Below are 22,820 nucleotides of genomic sequence, written 5' to 3'. Positions count from 1 at the left end.
TAGATGTCAACATATCAGATGTTGTTCAATCACTACAGATAGCATTTGGTCTGTGAGGATTCTTCAGGCTGATTTCTGAGTCTTTTTTATATAACTCTGGTTGTGCTTGGCAGTTTCCCCTCATCTCCTGGATGATATGGCATTCCAGACTCATCTCATACATTTCCTACCTTAGCCCTGGAGTAACCGTTTCTCCAAAGAGCCTTGATGGTGCAGTGAGGTGTGGGAATTGATACTCGGCCAGCCTGTGTGATGGGGTGTCCACTGCTGTTGTAGCAGTCACTGCACTCACTTCCTTGCCTGCAGGCTGAGTCATTTCGGTCATGTCAGACTCTGTGAACTGAAGGATTAAGGTCCACCACGCTTCTCTGTCCATAGGATTCTCCAGGCAAGAATACTGGAGTGAGTTGCCATGCCCTCCTCCAGGAGATCTTCCTGACCCAGGGATTGAACCCACATCTCGTAAGTCTCCTTTTATTTCCTTAATATGCAGCTATAAAAACATCTTTCATATATTTATGCAGAAAAGAAAGGTACATTCATTAGGAATGGAAAATAAGAAAAACGGCTGTTGGCACACTGATCAAAGAAACTGAGCAACAGATAGAAATAAAAAAAGCAGTTATGTCACAGACATAAGAAGGTTTATTTTTTATTCTTAGTTAATTATAATATGCTCAAAAGAAGCATTTAAAATTAAGGTATGAAACCTTCTCCAGAAAGACTAATCAATGCACAACATTTAGTTCAGATCTTTGTTTTATAAAGGTTAACAAAGAAAAGCTTTGAGAAAATAAACCAAAAGTAAGAGCTCAGGGAGAGACAGAGTTGGCTACCAATCCTAAGGTTCTACCCTCAGAATACAGCTTAACCCAGCTCTCCTCACTGGTGCCAACCTTGCTGCAGCGTCCTTGCCCAAGCCACCTTTTCTCCCTGAAGATGCTGCCTTAGCCCCCTGCTGCCAGATGGCCCAGAAACCACCACTCTGGTCTATTTTCACAGAAAGATCTTTGTGTGTTAGATGAGGTTACCCCTCTGTTTGAAACCCTCTGTTGACTTCACAGAGACCTTTACATGGTGGAGGAAGTCCAGCAGCCTGCTTTCAGTTCCCTCCACAGCCCCACTCCACACCTCTCCTCCTGGCTCACGTCTGCACACGCAGTTCTGACAGTGAACACGCTCAGCCTGCTGTGTATCTTCTCTGGGTGCGCTGTTCCCAGGCGGGATCGTCCCTTCGCTGAACCGCCGCCTGCTTGATGCCCTCTGCTGTCTCTCTAGTCGCTCTCCTGGGTTTACTTCAAAGGCGTCTTTGTCACCTGGTATCATGGTCTGTGCGTTGCTTCTGTTTGTGTGTCCTTTCCACGCTGCTCCCTGCCTGTTTGAACATAAAGTCTGTGCAAACAGGAGGAGGCTGAAATCTCTGTCTGATGTTCACGGCTCTAGCTCTGGCACCTAGAACCATGACAGGCACAGAGTATGCTGTCAATAAATATTTGCCGAGTGAATAAGGGAGACAGTTGGAAAAAGGCACGAGAAACTGAGAAGCTGTTAAACACATACATGTGTGTGCAAATACACACACACACATCATCATGATATTGTCCATCAGAGGATGGAGAGATAGCAGAACAAACAAAGAGGTGACATGTTTGAAAAAAACAAGTCTGAATAAAAGGGGAAAAGTCAGGACAGGAAGATGCCAGTGAGAGAAGGTCTGAAGGAGCTCCCTGCACCCCGTGCCCCTTGGCCAGCTGCTGTGGCCTCTCCTCCCGCCTCCTCTTGCCCTGTGTCTGTGTCAAGTCTGCGATAGATTGTGCAAGAGCAATGACTTTTCATCGTGAATTTTCCTGAGGTCTCTACCAGATGGTTTTCTTTGCCGCAAAAGTCTGTTTGGAGAACACAAGTGCTAGGTTTTTGTTGCCTTTCTAACCACTGTCCCCAAGCTGGTAAGACAAGACTCTCTGGGTTGCCGCTGAAATGGGACAAGGGGCATGAGAAAAGACACCCTTTAACACCAACATGCTCTCATCTCACCATGTGGACACTCTGGTTAACATCAACACACTATCTTCTCACCACGCGGACACCCTGGTTAACACCAACACGCCATCTCACCATGTGGACGCCCTGGTTAACATCAACATACTATCTCATCATGCAGGTGTTTGTTAGGAAGTAAAGGGTTTGATCCTTCCCATCCGCCTGGAAAGGCAGAGAACACGGCAGTACGGGAGATGGTGGCAGCGGGGGAGACATGGGACAATGGGACAACACGAGTGAGGGGAATTAAAAAACTCCCGTCAAGTCCATCCATGCCCCTTCCCTGGGACCCTCGTTCTGTTTCCTTCCCGCTCAGTCTTACCCCATTTCCCTCTTCCTTGCGGCAGCTGGGAGCTGTCTTGCTTGGGGCAGTGTTTTAGGTGTAGGGTAAGGGGTATGGCAGAAGGCAATGGCAAGCCACTCCAGTACTATTGCCTAGAAAATCCCATGGATGGAGGAGCCTGGAAGGCTGCAGTCCGTGGGGTCGCTGAGGGTCCTACATGACTGAGCGACTTCACTTTCACTTTTCAGTTTCACACATTGGAGAAGGAAATGGCAACCCACTCCAGTGTTCTTGCCTGGAGAATCCCAGGGATGGGGGAGCCTGGTGGGCTTCCGTCTATGGGGTCACACAGAGTCGGACACGACTGAAGTGATTTAGCAGCAGCAGCAGCAAGGGGTATGGGGCCTACTTACATACATGCTAGGGAACCAGCTTCCGTGACGCTTGAAAGCCTGCTATTTTTATCTTTATATATATTTTAATTTATTGGTTATACATTTCTTTTTGTTGCCTTAATATGCATTTTTATGACTAGTAGCCATTTTTCGAAATGGATCTCATCATTCCAGACACTCATTACTCTCTTGCTTTGCCCATTGTTGATTTCTCAGCTAGCTTCTTTCTTTTGAGGCTTTAAAGCTGGCTTTGGTACTTTTTTCTTTCTTTTTGGAACATTTTCCAATACCCTAACCAGATTTCTTAAATACCTAATTTCTAATTTGCACTTAACATTTCCTAATGTTTACTGTTTCAAGTTTTAGAAAGTTGAGTTCTCCTTTGGTTATCTTGTGGTTTGCTGTACCTCCTGGTAATTCCAGCGCCTTATCTTATTTAACCTTAGTTCACTGTATTTTTGTTTTGAAAATATACATCCTTTCTATCTGCGGGGAGGTGGGTAGGCTTTGATGTATGACTCTGTCTAAGACAGAATTGAGGATCTTCTTGGTCTTCTAGAATAAGAAGCAGGGTTTGTGGTACATCCAAAGCCACCTCCTTGCCTGTATCCTCTCTCTGCTCCCGTGATGACCGTTCCATGTGTGAAGGTCGAGTTCATCCTGAAAAACTGCTGCAAAAATAGAAGCCCACAGAGAGGTTTGGTATCTTTTTAGTCAGCCACCCTCCTATGGGTTAGGATCAACCAACTTGGACCAAATCACCAGCAAGGTTAATTGCTGCTTCAGAGTCCTGGGCACTGAGTGTGAAGAGCTTTCATCTTGGATGGAAGAAGGCAGATTTTATTACACTTCTAGAATCTTTCTTACATCTTCAGTGCGGAGAAGTATGTGCCAGTTCATCTGGCCAAGATTTTTTTTTTTTTTAATTGAGTAGGATGGGAATTTTCTACAGGATGATAAAATCATTACCTTCAATTTACTTCTCTTGAGTTGGGGAAGAAATGAAGGATTAGGTAGCATAAGGGAAAAGTGTTTAGGCTAGCATGGAAGTGTTTATTCATACCAGTTATAAATTGGGTGGACCAAACTCTCAGCCAAGCCAGATTTTATAGGGATTAAAAGTCTTGGGATGGTGAAACTATGTGGTTGGCATTCTAATGTAACATACCTCCCATATGAGTAGCAGTTAACAATTTCCCTAATACTTGTTATTTATAAACACAATCTCCCTTAGTTCTCTTTATTTATAAGATTGCTTTCTGGTGCTAAAGGACTGGAATGTGTATTTTGCTGTGACATGACGTCTAACAGTCCTGCTGAATTTCTGGAACCCTTGCCCCGTGAGCAGTGCTGTCTCGGGACCCAGAAAGAGACCTGGGGGATGTGAAGTTCTCAGAAGGCAAGAGGCGTCTCAAGCTATAGCAACAACATTCATGTGGCTGCGAGCAGGCAGCCAGGGATGATGCCAGCTGAAGTGGAGGCCACCTATGGAAGCCTGAAGGGCTACCAGACTCATACATTTAAAGAGTGGGAAAGAATTGTGATGGCAACGAAATATTTCTCTGTAATGCAGCCAGGTGTAAGTCTTATACAACAAAGCCTTTCGAAGTTTAGAAACATCCAGTATTCCCAAATAGAAGGCAAGGGCCTGAACAAGCATGGGCCGCCTGCAGGCTCTCGCTTCAGTAGTAGGGAACTTGATATTGACCTTCCTCCATGGCTAATCTGAGGAACTAGGCAGGGATGGTATTTACGATTTTATGATGAAAAATTACTTAAATCAACACGAAAGTCAGGAGAAGAATTTAACCACCCTAAACAGCCACTGCCCAGAGCCCTTCTTCCTTTCTACCATTTCAGGGTATACATAGTGTATTCAATCCTGCTACTTTGACACGTGGGCTATTTCTGGCCCTTTGCTGCAATGAATACCCTTTTGCCCACATCTTTTCACCTTTTTGCAACTGTGTCTTTAAGCTAGATTCTGAGAAGTGTGATTGTAGAGTCAAGAGGAAATACATATGTCATTTTGCTCCAGATTGACAAATTTCCCTGTTTTGTATTGTATCCCGAATATCTGAGAAGTCCTGCTTCCTCATGGTTGTTCCAGCAAATTGTTGTCAATCTTTTGTATTTTTGTCGACTTGGTAGATGAGAAATGGTATCTCAATTTAATTTTCTTTGGACTTCCCTGGTGGTATGGTGGATAAAATCTGCCTGCCAATGCAGGGGACACAGGTTTGATCCCTGTTCTGGGAAGATCTCACATGCTGTGGAGCAACTAAGCCTGTGTGCCACAACTACTGAGCCTGCGTGCTGAAACTACCGAAGCCCCTGTGCCTAGAGCACGTGCTCTGCAACAAGAAGCCGCTACAATGAGAGAGCCTATGCCCGCAACAAAGGCCCAGCACAAGCAAAAAACAATAATAGTAATTTAAAAATATTTTAGTTACCAAAATTTGTTAAAATTGAAGTATAGTTGATTTACAATGCTGTGTTAATTATTGCTGTACAGCAAATTGACTCACTTACACATAGAGTAAGCCCCCTACATTAAACGTTCAAGTTGTGAACTATCAGAGGAACACGTGTGTTATCAGCGTCAGGCATGCGTGACATTGCAGCTCACCCTCCGTCTCCTACTGCTGATGACCCTTCAGCTCTGACATCTCCCATCACCTCTCGCTCCTCCAGTCACTAACTCTTGCGTGTTCATGAGAAGCTACACCCTATGTACCAGTTGCAGCACTGTTGTACTTTTCAAGGCACTGTACTGTAAAATTAGAAATGTTTTCTTTATTTTCGGTGTTTGTTTTTATGTATTATTTGTATGAAAAGTATTGTAAACCTGTTATAGTAAGTACTATATAGCTGATTGTGTTAGCTGGGTATCTAGGCTAATTTCATTGGATTTAACAAATGTGCTGTTGGAACTGAGCTCATTCATATGTAGGGGACTTACTCTGTATATACACATTCTTTCTTTTAAATATTATTTTTCATTATGGTTTATCATAGGTTATTGAATACAGTTCTCTGTGCTATATAACAGGACCTTGCTGCTTCCTGTCAACTTAGTTTTCATTTGCATTTCTCCTAGTTTTTTCTTTTGTTCAGAATTAGGAGGTCTTAAATGCTTGTACACTGACAATTTATCTTCTCCTATTTAAAGATTGTATTTGCAAAAGCAGGGAATTTTTGTGACTCACTTGAACACTAGGTTGGAAGAGTTTCTGCAGTTGAATCCAGATTCAACAATACTAAATGTTCCATGATCAAAGAGGGAAGTTCAGTTTGAGTGAGGTAAAGACACTGGTGGTGTGTTTGCCTAATCTTCACTGCTCCTGTTAGAAACAACTCCTGCTTAGGTTGGATTCAGAACAATAAGAAAAGTTCCCTCTGTTTGGAAACAAATCTCTTGGTTTGAAGAAAGATTATATTATATATTCAGTATAGTTTTAGAGTTGCATGTTTCAGCTTTCCTAATTCATTGAAATTGATCATGTTTATATGATAAACACAATCTCTTGTAGAGAAATACAGATTGATGATATAAGTGAAATCTTGAACTTGAATGTCAACATTTATCTCAATCTAAATAATCTTTACATTAGTTATTTTAACTCAACTACCTAGAATTCAAGTCTTATTAATAATATGTATCTCAAAATATGTTATTTGCATGTCTTTTCCAAATTCTTTTTTTTTTCACTTGAGATATAGTTGACATATAACGTTTAGCTTAATGTTGATTCATAATGATTTTAAATTTGTATATATTATAAAATGATCACCACTATAATAAGTCTAGTTAACACCTATCATCAAATATAATTACTTTTTTTTGTAAACTTTTAAGATATACTGTTCAGTTCAGTTCAGTTCAGTTCAGTCGCTCAGTCGTGTCCGGCTCTCTGCGACCCAATGAATCACAGCACGCCAGGCCTCCCTGTCCATCACCAACTCCCTGTTAGCAACTTTCAAATATGCAATACAGTATTGTTGACCATAGTCATCATGCTGTGTATCATACCCCCAGGGCTTGTATATTTCGTAACAGGAAGTTTGTGCCTGTTGACCCCCTTCACCCCTCTCACCACCGTTACCCTCCACATACACACATTCCCTGTCTTTCTCCTTTTTGAGTGAGGTTGGTCATCCTTTCATACATGCTGTGTGTGTTAAGTCGCTTTAGCCCTGTCTGACTTTTTGCAACCTGATGGACTGTAGCCCACCAGGCTGCTCTGTCCATGGGATTCTCTGGGCAAGAATACTGGAGTACATTGCTATTTCCTCCTCCAGGGGATTTTTCCCAACCTAGGGATTGAACCTGTGTCTCTTGTCTCCTGCATTGGCAGGCAGGTTCTTTGCCACCAGCGCCATCTGGGAAGCCCATCTTTTCATATGGTTAAGGGCTATTTTCACTCTATATATCTTGGTTTTTCATAAGGCTTTTGGTATTTTCTTTCATTGCTTCTACATTTTGAATTTTGAGTCATAATTGGGGAGGTTTTCTTACTCCAGGTGATAAAAAGGTTTACTCTTGTTCTCTTTGGGAACTCAAATACTTTGAAAACTCTGTATTTAAATTTCTGTTACACGTGTAATATAGTCCAGTGTAGAGAATGAGGCATAGGTCCCATTTTACTTGTTTAAATAGCTATCCAGCTGTCACAACATTTGAGAATTCTTCAACTTACTGGCTTATGAAGTCATTTTTATAGTATTCTCTATTTTTCCACTTGTCCTTAGTTCTGCTTTATATCGAATATATATAGCCCCTTGGTTCAGGACTTTATGCTGATTCATTGGCCTGCTGCCCTTTCATTTTCCAGTACAACCCTACTTTAAAGAAGGAAGGTTTATAATATTAGGTTGGTCCAAATATAACTGCAGTTTTGGACCATGAATTTTAAATCATTATAGCTAGGCTCAAACATATATTTATTCATCAAAATAGGAACCATTACAATCAACACATTTTTGCCAATGAGAAATAAGTCTGTTTATTTCTGTAGCATAAAAATCCATGCTTCTGGATTCAAAGAACTCTTGGAAAGCACCTTATGCCTTCTGATGGTTGTGGTAGTGTTTTTCCTGCAGAAAGTTTTCAAGATACTTGTAGAAGTGGTAGTTGGTTGGTGAGAGGTCAGGTGAATATGGCAGATGAGGCAAAACTTCCTAGCCCAGTGCATTCAACTTTTGAAGTGTTGCTTGTTTGATGTGCATTCAGGCATTGTCATGGAGAACTGGACCCTTTCTGTTGACCAATGCTGACTGCAGGCATGGCAGTTTTTGGTGCATCTCATTGATTTGTTGAGCATACTTCTCAGATGCAATAGTTTCGCCGGGACTTTGAAAGCTGCAGTGGATCAGATGGGCAGCAGATCACCAAACAGTGATTGTGACCATTTTTTGCTCCAAGTTTAGCTTTGGGAAGTGCTTTGGAGTTTCTTCTCTGTCCAACCATTGAGCTGGTCATCACCGGTTGTCATATAAAATCCAGTTTTCATCACACATCACAGTCTGATCAAGAAATGATTCACTGTTGTTGCATAGAATAAGAGAAGACAACACTTAAAACAAGGTTTTTTTTTTTTTTTTTATTTTTGGTCAGCTTATGAGGCACTTATCAAGCTTTTTCACCTTTCCAATTTTCTTGAAATGCCAAACAACCACAGTATGACTGACATGGAGTTCTTTGGCAACTTCTTGCAGAGTTGAAAGACGATCAGCTTTGATGATGGTTCTCATCTGGTCCCTGTCAGCCTCTGACGGCCACTGTGCTCCTCACCTTCAAGGCTATCCTGCTCTTTGCAAAATTTCTCGAACAACCACTACACGGTTCGTCTGTTAGCAGTTCCTGGGCCAAACGCACTCTTGATGTTGCAAGTTGTTTCCACTATTTTAGGATCCATTTAAGAAAATTGCTCAAATAAGAAAATTGCTCAAATTTGCTTTTTATCTAACATCATTTCCTTAGTCTAAAATACATGTCAACTAAACAGCAAGTAATGGTGGCTCAGACAGTAGAGAATCTGCCTGCAATGCAGGAAACTGGGGTTCAATCCCCGGGTGGGGAATCCCCTGGAGGAGGGCATGGCAACCCACTCCAATATCTTTGCCTGGAGAATCCCATGGACAGAGGAGTCTGGTGGGCTTCAGAGGAGTCAAAGGGGTCTCAAAAGAGTCAGACACAAGTTAGCGACTAAACAACAACAATTTCAGATAGATTAAGCTATTCTATATTGTTTTAGTTAAAAACAATATTTAAAATGTCACCAATTCAGGGTCCTTTGAGCCTCACACCCAAAGTTCTCATGGTACATGCCCAAAGTAGGAAAATTTAGTATGGACTTCTTTAAAAGAAACTTAAATGAGTAAATTTATATCTGACTTGAGTTCTTTACAATAATGTAATGATTCTACAGAATTAGGCCCTCAGAATATAGAATTTGTGAGCCGATCCAGGTGCCAAGAATGTTGTTTATTTTTCCTTGTTAAATGCTAATTCTCTTTTAATATGATTAAAAACTACATTCTTTTTAGAAATGTCATCTTCTATACCTTAAAATTCTCAGGGTCCTTTTTTTCCCCCAAAAGGAATCCACTTTTTTTTTTACTTCTGTAGAGTTGGAGGAAAATATGTCCTTTTTAATCCCTTGGTCTCCTAGGAGAAAATACAGTGCTTCAGACTGTAAACATTTATTGCACATTACTCTAAGATTTGCTACTTACTGATCATAAAAGCGCACATTTCATTGGAAACTGTAATAAGTAAGTCACTGCCTGACTTGGAACTCTTTTCCAGGCCGATGGTGACCAAGTGAGCGCTGTGTGCCGTTCCTGCTGATGGACGCTGCTCGCTGGGGGAGTGGGTGGGAAGGACGCAGGGCTGCTCATCCGTGTGCCCTCGGCTCCTGGTCCGCACCGGAGGACGGGACAGGGTAGAGAGCAGCGGACAGAGAGAGAAACGAAACACCGCGACTGGAAAATGAAGAGAAGTTACATCTTAATTCAAGCACTAGGAACTCTAATCGAAATGATCTAAGTTTCACTTGGTCATTGCTACTATATAGGAGAGCAATTGACTTTTGCGTATTAGCTTTGTATCCTGCAACCTTGCTGTTCAGTTCAGTTCAGTTCAGTCACTCAGTCGTGACCGACTCTTTGCGACCCCATGAACCGCAGCACGCCAGGCCTCCCTGTCCATCACCAACTCCTGGAGTTCACTCAGACTCATGTCCATCAAGTCGGTGATGCCATCCAGCCATCTCATTCTCTGTTGTCCTCTTCTCCTCCTGCCCCCAATCCCTCCCAGCATCAGAATCTTTTCCAGTGAGTCAACTCGTCACATGAGGTGGCCAAAGTATTGGAGTTTCAGCTTTAGCATCAATCCTTCCAATGAACACCCAGGATCGATCTCCTTTAGAATGGACTGGTTGGATCTCCTTGCAGTCCAAGGGACTCTCAAGAGTCTTCTCCAGCACCACAGTTCAAAAGCATCAATTCTTTGGTAGTCACTTACTATTCCAATAGCTTTGTCAATTCTGTCAGAATTTCCATAGATGGAAACTGTCATCTGCAAAGCTTTATTTCTTTGTTTCAATCTGTATGTATTTTCTTTTCTTGTATTATTGTTCCAGCTAGAACTCCAGTGTGTTGTTGAAAAACATGGTGAGAGGGAACAACCTTGCCTTGTTCCTCTTCTCAATGGGAAAGCTTCTAGTTTCTCCCCAGTGAGTGTAATATTCGTTGTGGATTTTTGGTGGATGTTCTTCATCCAGTTGCAGAACTTCTCTATTCTTAGTTCACTGAGAGGTTTTTTGTTTTTTTTTTAATCATGAGTAGGTGTTGAAGTTTGTCAAACGCTTTTTTCTGCATCTATTGATGTCACGTGAGTTTTTCTTCTTTTATCTCTTGGTGTGAAGAATTACATTAGTTGATTTTCTCATGTTGGAATCGGTCTTGTCTACCTGGGATAAATCCCACCTGGTCATGGTCTATAGTTATTTGGATCCATTGTTATATGTGAAGACGCATTATTGTTTTTATTGCTGGTATTCTGTGTAACAGACATTGTACCAGTGGATCAGGAGAACCGTGGCCAGGGAGCCAGGAGCCCCAGAGACTGGGTCAGGGAAGGCGGCGAAGAGCAGGAAATGGCGTCACGGAGCGAGGCCGCCTCTCTCTGACCAACAGGCAAGCGTGTGTACTCGGGGACGCTCGGGCGGAGTCCTGAGGAGCTGTTTTCCATGGGGAGAGAGTTTCGGAAAGCCTTCAGGATCTGCACTAAAGCTGCACCAAAGCTCTCCCACAGGCAGAGCAGCCTCCCCTGGTCTCATCCTCAGCCTCGCGGCCAGTGGAGCTGGAGCGCTCTCAGGGGTGCACAGAGCTGGCCAGGGTGCCTGTGACCTACGAAAGCAGGGTCCCACACGTGGTACAGGGGCCTGGGCTATTCTGGCACCCCTGCACCCTGTGGTCTGAGGAGGATGCCCTGCTGTTCCTGGTGGAACCCTGCTTCGTTCACAGTGTAGACTAACTGGGGGTGGGGGCACAGCTGGTCATAGGATTTGAAAAAGAGACATGGAATACTGAATTTTCCCTAAAAGTTCATTAAAATATGAAATGCAATGACAAAAAAAATAAGTTGGAAACATATAGTTCCATATTATTCTAGTTTTTCATAGTCCCATGTTCCTGCATTTGTCCTTGAAGGAAATACTCTTGATTCTCAGAATCCTGATTCTCAGAATCCCCACACTCAATGTGAGTTCCCATTCCCCTTTTTCCTTCCTTCCTTCTTCCCTGTCTCTGATAAAATCGTGATTTTTAGACATTTTTTGAACTGACATCCATTTTGTTATGATGTATTTCATCTTTCAGCTTCATGACAGGATCAAAGAAAGGGTGTGTTTTGAAACAACCTCCCTTCTCTTTTGAAGAGCTCTATACTGACAGTTTAAATCAAGGTCATTCTTTTCCTTTGAAATTTATCAAGATGAACTCTGACCCATCTGCTCTGATATTCCAAATCTGCTTTCTTTTCCAACCACTGACCTTCATGTTACATCAGAAAGGAAAACTTTTTCCATTTCATGTTAATCACTTGAATTATCACCAATTGATGTCTTCTCATCTTTCAAAGGAGAGTAAGATCCGTTCTGTGTATGGCTTCAATTTTGTACTCAGCATTCAGAGGTTATTTCAAAATCTTTGGAAATACCATAAAAGTCTGCCTCAGGATGAAGATGCTATTCCTACTAAGTCTCTAACAGTAGATGAGTGTTAGTAACACTGTAGCTATTTGTTTCTTCTGCACAGAAAATGAAAATGCCTATTACCAAGAACAGGTATTTAAGGAAGATTACTTGGTTCTGAATAGAAGTGAGGTGCCATCAAGGGCACACCATCACAGTTACCTGACACACAGTGAGGCCAAGCAACTGAAAATGTCAGAGTTTGGAGAAGAGAAAGTTTTATCGCAGGGCCAACCAAGGAGAACAGGTGGCTTATGCTTCCCCAAACTCCAAACTCCTGAAGAGTTTCAGCAAAGCATTTTAAAAGGCAAGGTGAGGGAGGGGTGTGGTTGGTTGGTGCAGACTTCTTGGTATGGGAATCCTTTGTCCTTGCAGCTGTCATTAGGTCAGGTCATGATGTTCCTGTACACCTCCAACAAGACAAATATTGTTTGCTGTTTTGCAACTTTTTCTTTCTAAATGAATGGAAAACATTATATCCTTAAAGGTCAGAGCCTTGAGAATGGGTTACCCTGTATATTTCAGGAGATAGGCAACATTCTCTTAGTGATTAACTTGAAGCAGAAGCAATAGAACACAAAGGTTAGGGTAAATGAAGCAAACCTAATATGGGGTCAGATTTGCTCTTCCTTGTTATACTAAGGCACTTAGACAAGCACACGCACACACATGCGAGTGGGGCTGATGCACACCTCAGGCAGATGGTCTCTCCATCCATCCAACCAGCCAACCCCATCAAAGGCTGGATGGCCTCTCTTTCTTTTACATCACGTATAGTTCTAACACACCTGGGGCGTTTTCCTCAGAATGGTAGATTAGCAATTGAAAATTATCTGAGCGCGTGAGAGATGGGTATTCTGCTGAAAGGACTGACAGCAAGATGCCTGCCATCCAAGGAGGAATCAGAATGACCTGGGAAATTTGTCAGGAAGATCCAAGCGGCACTGAGCCCAAGTCCCTTTGTGAAGACCTCGATTGCCCTCCATGCTCCACGGTCTCATGAAGACACTGCCTGGGTGGTGCAGCTTGAGCTCCACCGCGTGAGAGGCTGCAGCCCAAGGCCACCGGCGGACGTTCCCCACGCCAGCCCCACGGGGTCAGGAGCTGGGCTGTACTGGCCCCTCAGGGGCTTCTTCCCGCTCTGCTTGGTCCTACGCTGCACTTTGGCACTTATCCAGTCAAGCTAGGATTGTATACAATCCTCTGTATACAGCTTGAGGAGCGGGACTGACTCTCCCAAGGCCAGTAAGTAATGGAGGAGGGTCAAACCCAGACCACCCATCTCCAGGATAGCCCGGTTCCCTGAAGCTAGTCTGAGCCTTGCCATCAGATGACCAGGTGTCCTTGCTGAAGTCCTGAACTCATCCTGATCTACTGAATCAGAATATCTGATAATGGGGCCTGGGTTCTGCTCCCCTTGAGAAAGCACGGCAACCCCACACTCCTATTGCACGAGAACGCCCAGTGCTCAGGCAGCGTGTAAGTCCACGTCTCCGTGCTGTCCATCTTGAGAGGAGGTGGTGACAGCCTTGACAGGACGTGACGAGGTTGTTGCCACAGGTGTGGCCCAGGCAGCTCTGCCCCTCCTGCAGGATTTCCACTGAAAGGACAGGAAAGACAGTTTTGAAAAGTAAGAAAATACATAAATGCAGGAACACAGGGAAGGAGGCGTCAGTGGCTGTGAATTTTGAGGCAATCTTGAGAGATAGAACGCAGATGGGGTCAGATTGTTTGAGCAGGAAGAGGTTACAAACTAGGATCTAAGTAGTAATAGCTGAAGGTCAGCAGGCACTGTCCCCACCGGAGGGGAGGAGAGAGCAGGGTCTCCAGGTGCAGAGGCGGGGACGGCGGCAGGCTGCAGGAAATCACTCCATGGGATCACTGCGGCACTGGGTCCTTCCTTTCTACCCCGTTGCTCCTAAACAGCAAGGCAGGGGGCCCTTAGCTGAGGCCTTGGTCTTGGCGGGCTCTCGGTGAGTGCAAATATCAGCCTTTCTGGAACCAGCTGCAGCAGCCTGCGCACCAGAACCTTTGGCTGGCCGGCCTGGAGGGTCTGCCCTGCCCGCCTCCACCTGTACTAACCCTGACGGCCTCCCAGGAGAAAACCCCACGGGTGAGAACTACCAACTGCAGAGAAAGTGAGATGAATGAGCTGATTACGCAGGACAGAGAAGCCATAGAGCTGGAGAAAATACATAGACGATTGTGACTGGATACAACTATCGAGTGCATGTGTGCGTGTTGTACGAATATTGCATGTACACAGCATGTTACATAGATGTGTGTGTGTACACACATACATGATATGTATTATATAGAAAAGTAAGGCACAGGTCACACATAACTACATATGCAGATAGAATAATAACGTGTGCATTCAGTATACATGCATGGTGCATATGCACACACACAGAATGCATATGTAGCTGTTTCAGGGAGACACAGCTTTAAAATGACAATAGATTGCTTTGAAAAAGGGTCATGGGAGACCGTGAATGAGTCCTTGGAAGTTAGAAGCATTGTAAATTAAAGATGAGTATAATACATTAACAATAAAAGATGAGGATAATACAGGGGGTGGAGAAAATGGCTGAATACCAAGTTGCAGATCTGGAAGCCGGCACTGAGGAAATCTCTCAGGATTTACAGCAAAACGACATAAAGGGTGATCCCTCTGAAGACCTGAAAACAAGCAACCAGTGGTTGCTCCTCAGAGTGTGGTTGGAGGAAGGAAAGACTTTGGCTTTGACTGTGGGCCCTATTGAATCACGTGATTTCTTCCTTGGTGACATGCTGCTGCTGCTGCTGCTAAGTCACTTCAGTCGTGTCCGACTCTGTGTGACCCCATAGACGGAAGCCCACCAGGAACATGCAGACATTGCTTAATAGAAATGGATTAAACATGCATGCTGCCTTGGACGGCTGGGAGGTTCTAAACAGGAATATTCAGTCACACCTGACGCTGTTCTTCCCGGTCTTCGCTGAACCGCAGACAGGGCTCAGATCTCGCTGCAGCTCCCTCCGGCATCCCACGTCTCCACCTCTATCATCAGAGCTCTTGTTCCTGCCCTCCTGTCTTGGGACAGCTGCCTTTCGTGTCTGTTGCATGGCCTGAGAGAGGCGAGGAAGAGATCCACTTTCGGCACTCAGAGGGGAGGAGAGCCTACTCAGCGTGGACGGGCCCGGGTGGAGAGCGCACGGCACGCGTCTGTGCGGACCCAGCTCTGCTCTCACAGCCAGCTCTGGGGCCCAGCCCGCAGGAGCCTAAGGAGGGGGCGGAGGGCAGGCTGGCGGCAGACTGTGCGGGGCGGGGGCGTGTGTGCACGTGGACTTGCTCCTCCTCTCTACCGCCAGGTGACACATGGGGGCCGCGCAGCCTGCACATCGAACACCCACGTAACTGTCTTCGTTTTCAAGCGGGAAGGACGGCCTGCTCTCAGGCACCTGAAAGCGGAGGAGGAGCCAGAGTCAGCCTTCGCCCTGGCAGGAGCTGGAGACCAGTGAGACGGTGTGTGGTGGGCGGGGCTCGAAGCGGTCCCCCAGGTGCACGTGTTCTACATGATGCCCTCCCCCGGGGCGGGGCCACATGGGGAACACGACGGGCTTCCACTCTGCACCCGTGCGACGTGGCGGGACATGACACGGAGTTTGCGAATGTAACCAAGGCCCCTAAAAGTAGCAGAGACATTACTTTGCAACAAAGGTCTGTCTAGTCAAGGCTATGGTTTTTCCAGTAGTCATGTATGAATGTGAGAGTTGGCGTCTAAAGAAAACTGAGCACTGAAGAATTAATGCTTTTGAACTGTGGTATTGGAGGAGAGTTTTGAGAGCCCCTTGGACTGCAAGGAGATCCAACCAGTCCATACTAAAGAAGATCAGTCATGGATGTTCATTGGAAGGACTGATGTTGAAGCTGAAACTGCAATACTTTGACCACGTGATGCTAAGAACTGACTCACTGGAAAAGACCCTGAAGCTGGAAACGCGGGAGGAGAAGGGGACAGAGGGTGAGGTGATTGTATGGCATCACCAACTCAATGGACATGGGTTGGGGTGAACTCCAGGAGTTGGTGATGGACAGGGAGGTCTGGTGTGCTGCGGTTCATGGGGTCGCAAAGAGTCCGACAAGACTGAGTGACTTTCACTTTCATAAATAAGAAGGAAGCCGTCCTGCTGGCCCTGGAGAAGTTGGCTCCATACCTTGACTGGAGAGGCTGCATGGCTCAGACCTGACAGTGACCCTGGGAGCTGAGTGGACCCAGGTAATATCAGCAAGAGTATGCAGATCTCAGTCTCACAGCCACAGGGAACCAAGTTCTCCTGAGAACCGGGGAGCTTGGAAGAGAACTCCAGCCCTAGGTGAGACCACAGTCCACACTGACACCTTCGTCTCAGCCTGGTGACACCCTGAGCAGAGGACCTGCTAACCGTGTCCAGACCCTGGCTCACCAACGCTGAGAGATGGTCAGTAGGTGTCGTTCTGAGAGGCTAAGTGTACAGTAGCTTGTTTTCCCACAAGGAGAAGCTGATACAGGAGGGGAGTCCCAGAATATCAGGGGACCTTGAGAATCAGTTCCTTCAGCTCAAGAGGAATCAGATACAAGGTGAAGCCATCGTGGTGGCCACACGTGCCAAGGGGTCAACTCTGAGGGCAGCCCCTCAGGGAGGGACTTCCCCCAATCCAGCAGCGCTGCTCTATGGTCTTCAGGAACTAGCTCGCCTCTTATGGACTCTCTTGCTGTCTACGAAACGCAGAGAAGCACACCCCTCCCCCGGAGTTTGGGAAATCAATAAGACAGTTCTTAGCTCCAGACGCAGTGCTCTGCCTGGAGGGCACTCAGTAAACTCTGGAGCATCATTATTCTATTCCAGGGGGTCACTGGAGCACCCTGGATGAGGCCACTGAACATCCTGACTGCCCGTGTCCCAGGGACCTGGCTCTGAGCAGGGGTGGACATGTGGGTGCCCTTCTCCAGGGCCAATGGTAGGGCTGGTGCGGGGAGAGCACGGGGGCCAGCAGTCACTGTGAAGGACAAGGGGATGCTGGGTTCCAGGGAAGACCCCGGTTGACAGGAAGTGGGTAAGGGCAGGGCAGATCCTTGAGAACATCTGAACAGATGTTCAGAGCACGAGGGTACATCACAGGGCAGGCAGATAGGCTGGGCCCAAAGAGGAGACTGGGTGCAAAGCCCGTGGCCACCCCTGGGGGCAGGCTGTCAGGCTGGCCCGTGATGGGCTCGCAGTTAGTTCCTCCACACAGAGGACGCTGCTGGCCTGGTTGACCCCAGGGGCTGCATGAGAAGAGACCAAAACTCAGTAAAACAAACAGAGCCGAGCCAACTCCTTCCTACTCCAAACCCTCAGACAGGAGAAAGGCAGGTCAGCGGGGTCACCGGTGGGAGTGTGGTGGTCAGGCTGTCTGCACTTGGATCCAGCAGTAACAGACTAGACTCCCATTAGAGGGCTAAGGACAGACTTTCCTCAGGAACATGCTGTGGTCTCAGGGAAAGAGCCCAGTGTGAACTGAGCTCCATGTCTATTTGCTTGGACATGACTGAGCATTTTAAAGGCAGGATAAGGGAAGGGGGTGTGCAGAGCGGGTGTTGAGGGAGGAAGGGATGGGGAGAGGGAGGGGGTGCTCAGGAGGGGCAGGAAAGGGGCAGGTTACAGGAATGAGGAAGGAGGGCTGGCCTGTAATCCCCTGGGGGGTCAGCCAGCCTCTATCAAAGTTAGGCTCCAGCAGACACAGGGCTCTACCTCCAGGATGGAGTGAGCAGCACATTCCTTTAGCTGGGTTTTCTCAGGCCGGCACATTGGGGAAGGGTCCAGGGCTAACTCGGGGAGGCAGCGGGGCTGTTGGAAACTAGGTCAGCCTTCTAAAGGCTTCATAGGTCAAGGCCGAGGCCGAGTCCACAGGAAGGTTCGGGGGCCCTGGCTAGAGCTGGTGAGGAAGGAACACTTGTCCAGAGCAGGTTCTACCCGGTACCACGCAGTCCTGCGCTGACCGGCCCCGGGGGCTTCCAGGCTCATCACCAGAGAGCCTGAGACCCTGGCCTGCAGGGTCACAGCACACGCTCACGAAGAGCTCAAACAGCCCGAGAAACACTGGTGGTGCGGCCGGCTGCTACCGTCAAGACTGCCTCCAGACTCCCCACGCAGCTTCTGCTGTCTGTCCTCCTTGTCATCACAGAGTGGGGATCCCCCACTGACCTTCCCACGGGAGGCTCCCCCGCTGGCCCCACGAGCACGGCCCACCCAGTCCTTGGGGCTGCAGCCACGCTCTCCGAGGGTCTGGTGGGTTGGCCTGTGCGTGGGGTGCAGAGTGGCCTGGCCCAAGTGCGTTCTCTTCATCTGTTAATTCCGCTTGTGATGTTAGAAATGCTCCTGGCAGAAAAAGGCAAGTGGGCTTTAGGCCAAAATACCTCCCAATCATCAGTTTGTAAGAAAAGAGGATATGTATCTTACAGACACCTGTCATATATCCACCTGCATCATATACATGTAAAATATCAAGACCGCAGGTGAGCCAGCTGACAAGCTGATCCAAATTTGGCGTGGTCAGATAGAAAAGGATCAATGTTTCATCTTTGTTTATAAGGACACACTTAATCAACTTGCACGTTATAGCATAAGAGAAAGGCTTTTTTTTTTTTTCTTTCTGGAAAACAAAGATTAGGGTTAGTATATTTCCCAGTCAATAAGTTATAAAACTGTAAGGTAAAAACGACCCAGGCACCAGATGGATAGTGTAACAGGCTTTAATGGCGAGGCACTCCCAGGTGGGGTTCCTGGACCCAAGCGAGATCGAGGAAGTCCGTGCCCCAACAAAGACAAGAGGTAGCTTATATAGCTTTACAGTAAGAAACAGCGAAATTTTTCCTGAATAAGGCAAGATTTGGAATGGTGGTCCCTCATAGGTCGGTTAGCTGGGGTGGCAAGACCTGGTTGGTTGCCCGATCTGCTCAAGGTTGTGCTGATGCAGTGGAATAGTTCTTGCTGTTTCTGGGCAGGATACTGTTTCTGGACAGCAGGTCAGGAGGGGGAGGTTAGGAGAGGGTTGATTTCTGCCAGGGACCGGTATATCAAGGACACTCCAGCAGTGGGGAAGGGAATGAGGGAACAGAGCACAATAGTCAGAGCTCTGGCGGGACTTATCCCCGCCAGCCAGAAAGGCGGGGAGGAGGAGGAGAGGCCAAAATGGCCACCTAGGTCCGACCTTACAAAAACATATTTGTCAGTTCATTCAGTTGCATGTAGCTAATTCCCATTGATCTGGATGAAGTAATCAGGCTTCCCATTAGTTTTGTCATTTGTTACTCAGAGTCGGACACAACTGAAGCGACTTAGCAGCAGCAGCAGCCACTGGTATTATCTACAGGCAATGAGAAACTTATATTTGTTTTTAAAAGGGAAGGTTAAAGATCTGATTACAATTCTTCTTGGCAAAGAAGCTTAACCTTTCAAGATAACAATGTTATAACATTATATCAGGACATGTACAAATTTTAGAAACTTTATATAACTTCAAGAATATCTATATTAGTCACATTTACTATACAATATAACCTAATTTGACAATCAGTTCAGTTCAGTTCAGTCGCTCAGTCGTGTCCGACTCTCCGCGACCCCATGAATCACAGCACGCCAGGCCTCCCTGTCCATCACCAACTCCCGGAGTTCACTCAAACTCATGTCCACAGAGTCCGTGATGCCATCCAGCCATCTCATTCTCCGCCGTCCCCTTCTCCTCCCACCCCCAACCTTTCCCAGCATCAGAGTCTTTTCCAGTGAGTCAACTCGTCGCATGAGGTGGCCAAAGTATTGCAGTTTCAGCTTTAGCATCAGTCCCTCCAATGAACATCCAGGATTGATCTCCTCCAGAATGGACTGGTTGGATCTCCTTGCAGTATAAGAGACTCTCAAGAGTCTTCTCCAACACCACAGTTCAAAAGCATCGATTCTTCGGCGGTCAGCCTTCTTCACAGTCCAACTCTCACATCCATACATGACCACGGGAAAAACCATTGCCTTGACTAGACGGACCTTGGTTGGCAAAGTAATGTCTCTGCTTTTTAATATACTATCAAGGTTGGTCATAACTTTCCTTCCAAGGAGCAAGCGTCTTTTAATTTCATGGCTGCAATCAGCATCTGTAGTGATTTTGGAGCCCAAAAAAATAAAGTCTGACACTGTTTCCACTGTTTTTCCATCTATTTCCCATGAAGTGATGGGACCAGATGCCATGATCTTTGTTTTCTGAATGTTGAGCTTCAAGCCAACCTTTTCACTCTCCTCTTTCACTTTCATCAAGAGGCTTTTGAGTTCCTCTTCACTTTCTGCCATAAGGGTAGTGTCATCTGCATATCTGAGGTTATTGATATTTCTCCCAGCAATCTTGATTCCAGCTTGTGCTTCTTCCAGCCCAGCATTCCTCATGATGTACTCTGCATATAAGTTAAATAAGCAAGGTGACAATATACAACCTTGACGTACTCCTTTTCCTATTTGGAACCAGTCTGTTGTTCCATGTCCAGTTCTAACAGTTGCTTCCTGACCTGCATACATGCCAATGAACCTTGGGATGTTTCAGGAGCCCTTTGAAACCTCCCAAAGTTAGCTAGAAGCCAAAAGAACTTCAATCACTGATTTAGGAAGTTTTGTAACTGCCCCCACCACCCGCAAAAAAAAAAAAAAATATTAAAAGGATCTACAATACTCAGTCAGATAAGAGCATCAGTTCAGTTCAGTTTAGTCGCTCAGTCGTGTCCGACTCTCCGTGACCCCACGTTGGCAAAGTAATGTCTCTTTATAATATACTATCAAGGTTGGTCATAACTTTCCTTCCAAGGAGTAAGCGTCTTTAATTTCATGGCTGCAATCAGCATCTGCAGTGATTTTGGAGCCCAAAAAATAAAGTCTGACACTGTTTCCACTGTTTTTCCATCTATTTCCCATGAAGTGATGTGACCAGATGCCATGATCTTCGTTTTCTGAATGTTGAGCTTCAAGCCAAGCTTTTCACTCTCCTCTTTCACTTTCATCAAGAGGCTTTTGAGTTCCTCTTCACTTTCTGCCATAAGGGTAGTGTCCTCTGCATATCTGAGGTTATTGATATTTCTCCCAGCAATCTCGATTCCAGCTTGTGCTTCTTCCAGCCCAGCGTTCCTCATGATGTACTCTGCATATAAGTTAAATAAGCAAGGCAGGTCACTGTGAAACAGTAGTAACTTAATTAGCCAAAGTAGCAACAAAAGATTTCAAAGGCAAATACAGAACTGATCGCTTAAAAGGTAAAGAAACTTAAAATCTGTTATCAAAGGCAGTTCAACATTTTGAGAAAACTTGTCCCCTTAACAAAGAAAGCCAAATTCAAGTTTTGTACCAGCTTACTTTTAAAAATTCATTTACTCAATTAAGCTTAATCCAATCTCAGACTGACCATGCACAAAATTCCTTTTACTCAAAACATGTATGACACTTTCCTACTGTATAGTGAAATGTTTCATTATTTTCCGTAGCTTTAATTAAATATTTAAATTAGAATCCCCAACTCTTAAAAACCAAGAAGCAAGTAATAGTTAGCAAAATCTAGAGAGGTTATTTTAAATAATTTTCAGAACATAATTATTCCTACAGTCAGTTCAGTTGCTCAGTCATGTCCGACTCTTTGCGACCCCATGAATAACAGCACACCAGGCCTCCCTGTCCATCACCGACTCCCGGAGTTCACTCAAACTCATGTCCATCGAGTCGGTGATGCCATCCAGCCATCTCATTCTCTGTCATCCCCGTCTCCTCCCACCCCCAACCCCTCCCAGCATCAGAGACTTTTCCAGTGAGTCAACTCGTCACATGAGGTGGCCAAAGTATTGGAGTTTCAGCTTTAGCATCAGTCCTTCCAATGAACACCCAGGATTGATCTCCTTTAGAATGGACTGGTTGGATCTCCTTGCAGTCCAAGGGATTCTCAAGAGTCTTCTCCAGCACCACAGTTCAAAAGCATCAATTCTTCGGCGATCAGCTTTCTTCACAGTCCAACTCTCACATCCATACATGACCACGGGAAAAACCATAGCCTTGACTAGAAGGACCTTGGTTGGAAAAGTAATGTCTCTGCTTTTTAATATGCTATCTAGGTTGGTCATAACTTTCCTTCCAAGGAGTAAGTGTCTTTTAATTTCCTGGCTGCAATCAGCATCTGCAGTGATTTTGGAGCCCAAAAAAATAAAGTCTGACACTGCCTGATGAACTCTGGATGGAGGTTTGTGACATTGTACAGGAGACAGGGACCAAGACCATCCCCATGGAAAAGAAATGCAAAAAAGCAAAATGGCTGTCTGAGAAGGCCTTACAAATAGCTGTGAAAAGAAGAGAAGTGAAAAGCAAAGGAGAAAAGGAAAGATATAAGCATCTGAATGCAAAGTTCCAAAGAATAGCTAGGAGAGATAAGAAAGCCTTCCTCAGCGATCAATGCAAAGAAATAGAGGAAAACAACAGAATAGGAAAGACAAGAGATCTTTTCAAGAAAATTAGAGATATCAAGGGAAAATTTCATGCAAAGATGGGCTCGATAAAGGACAGAAATGGTATGGACCTAACAGAAGCAGAAGATATTAAGAAGAGGTGGCAAGAATACACAGAAGAACTGTACAAAAAAGATCTTCACGACGAAGGTAATCACGATGGTGTGATCACTCACCTGGAACCAGACATCTTGGAATGTGAAGTCAAGTGGGCCTTAGAGAGCACCACTACAAACAAAGCTAGTAGAGTTGATGGAATTCCAGTTGAGCTATTTCAAATCTTGAAAGATGATGCTGTGAAAGTGCTGCACTCAATATG

Source organism: Moschus berezovskii, chromosome 21, assembly GCF_049115385.1.
Source record: "Moschus berezovskii isolate FMDL1 chromosome 21, NW_MosBer_1.0, whole genome shotgun sequence".
Taxonomy (NCBI): Eukaryota; Metazoa; Chordata; class Mammalia; order Artiodactyla; family Moschidae; genus Moschus; species Moschus berezovskii.
Note: the sequence above shows the minus strand (reverse complement) of the source record.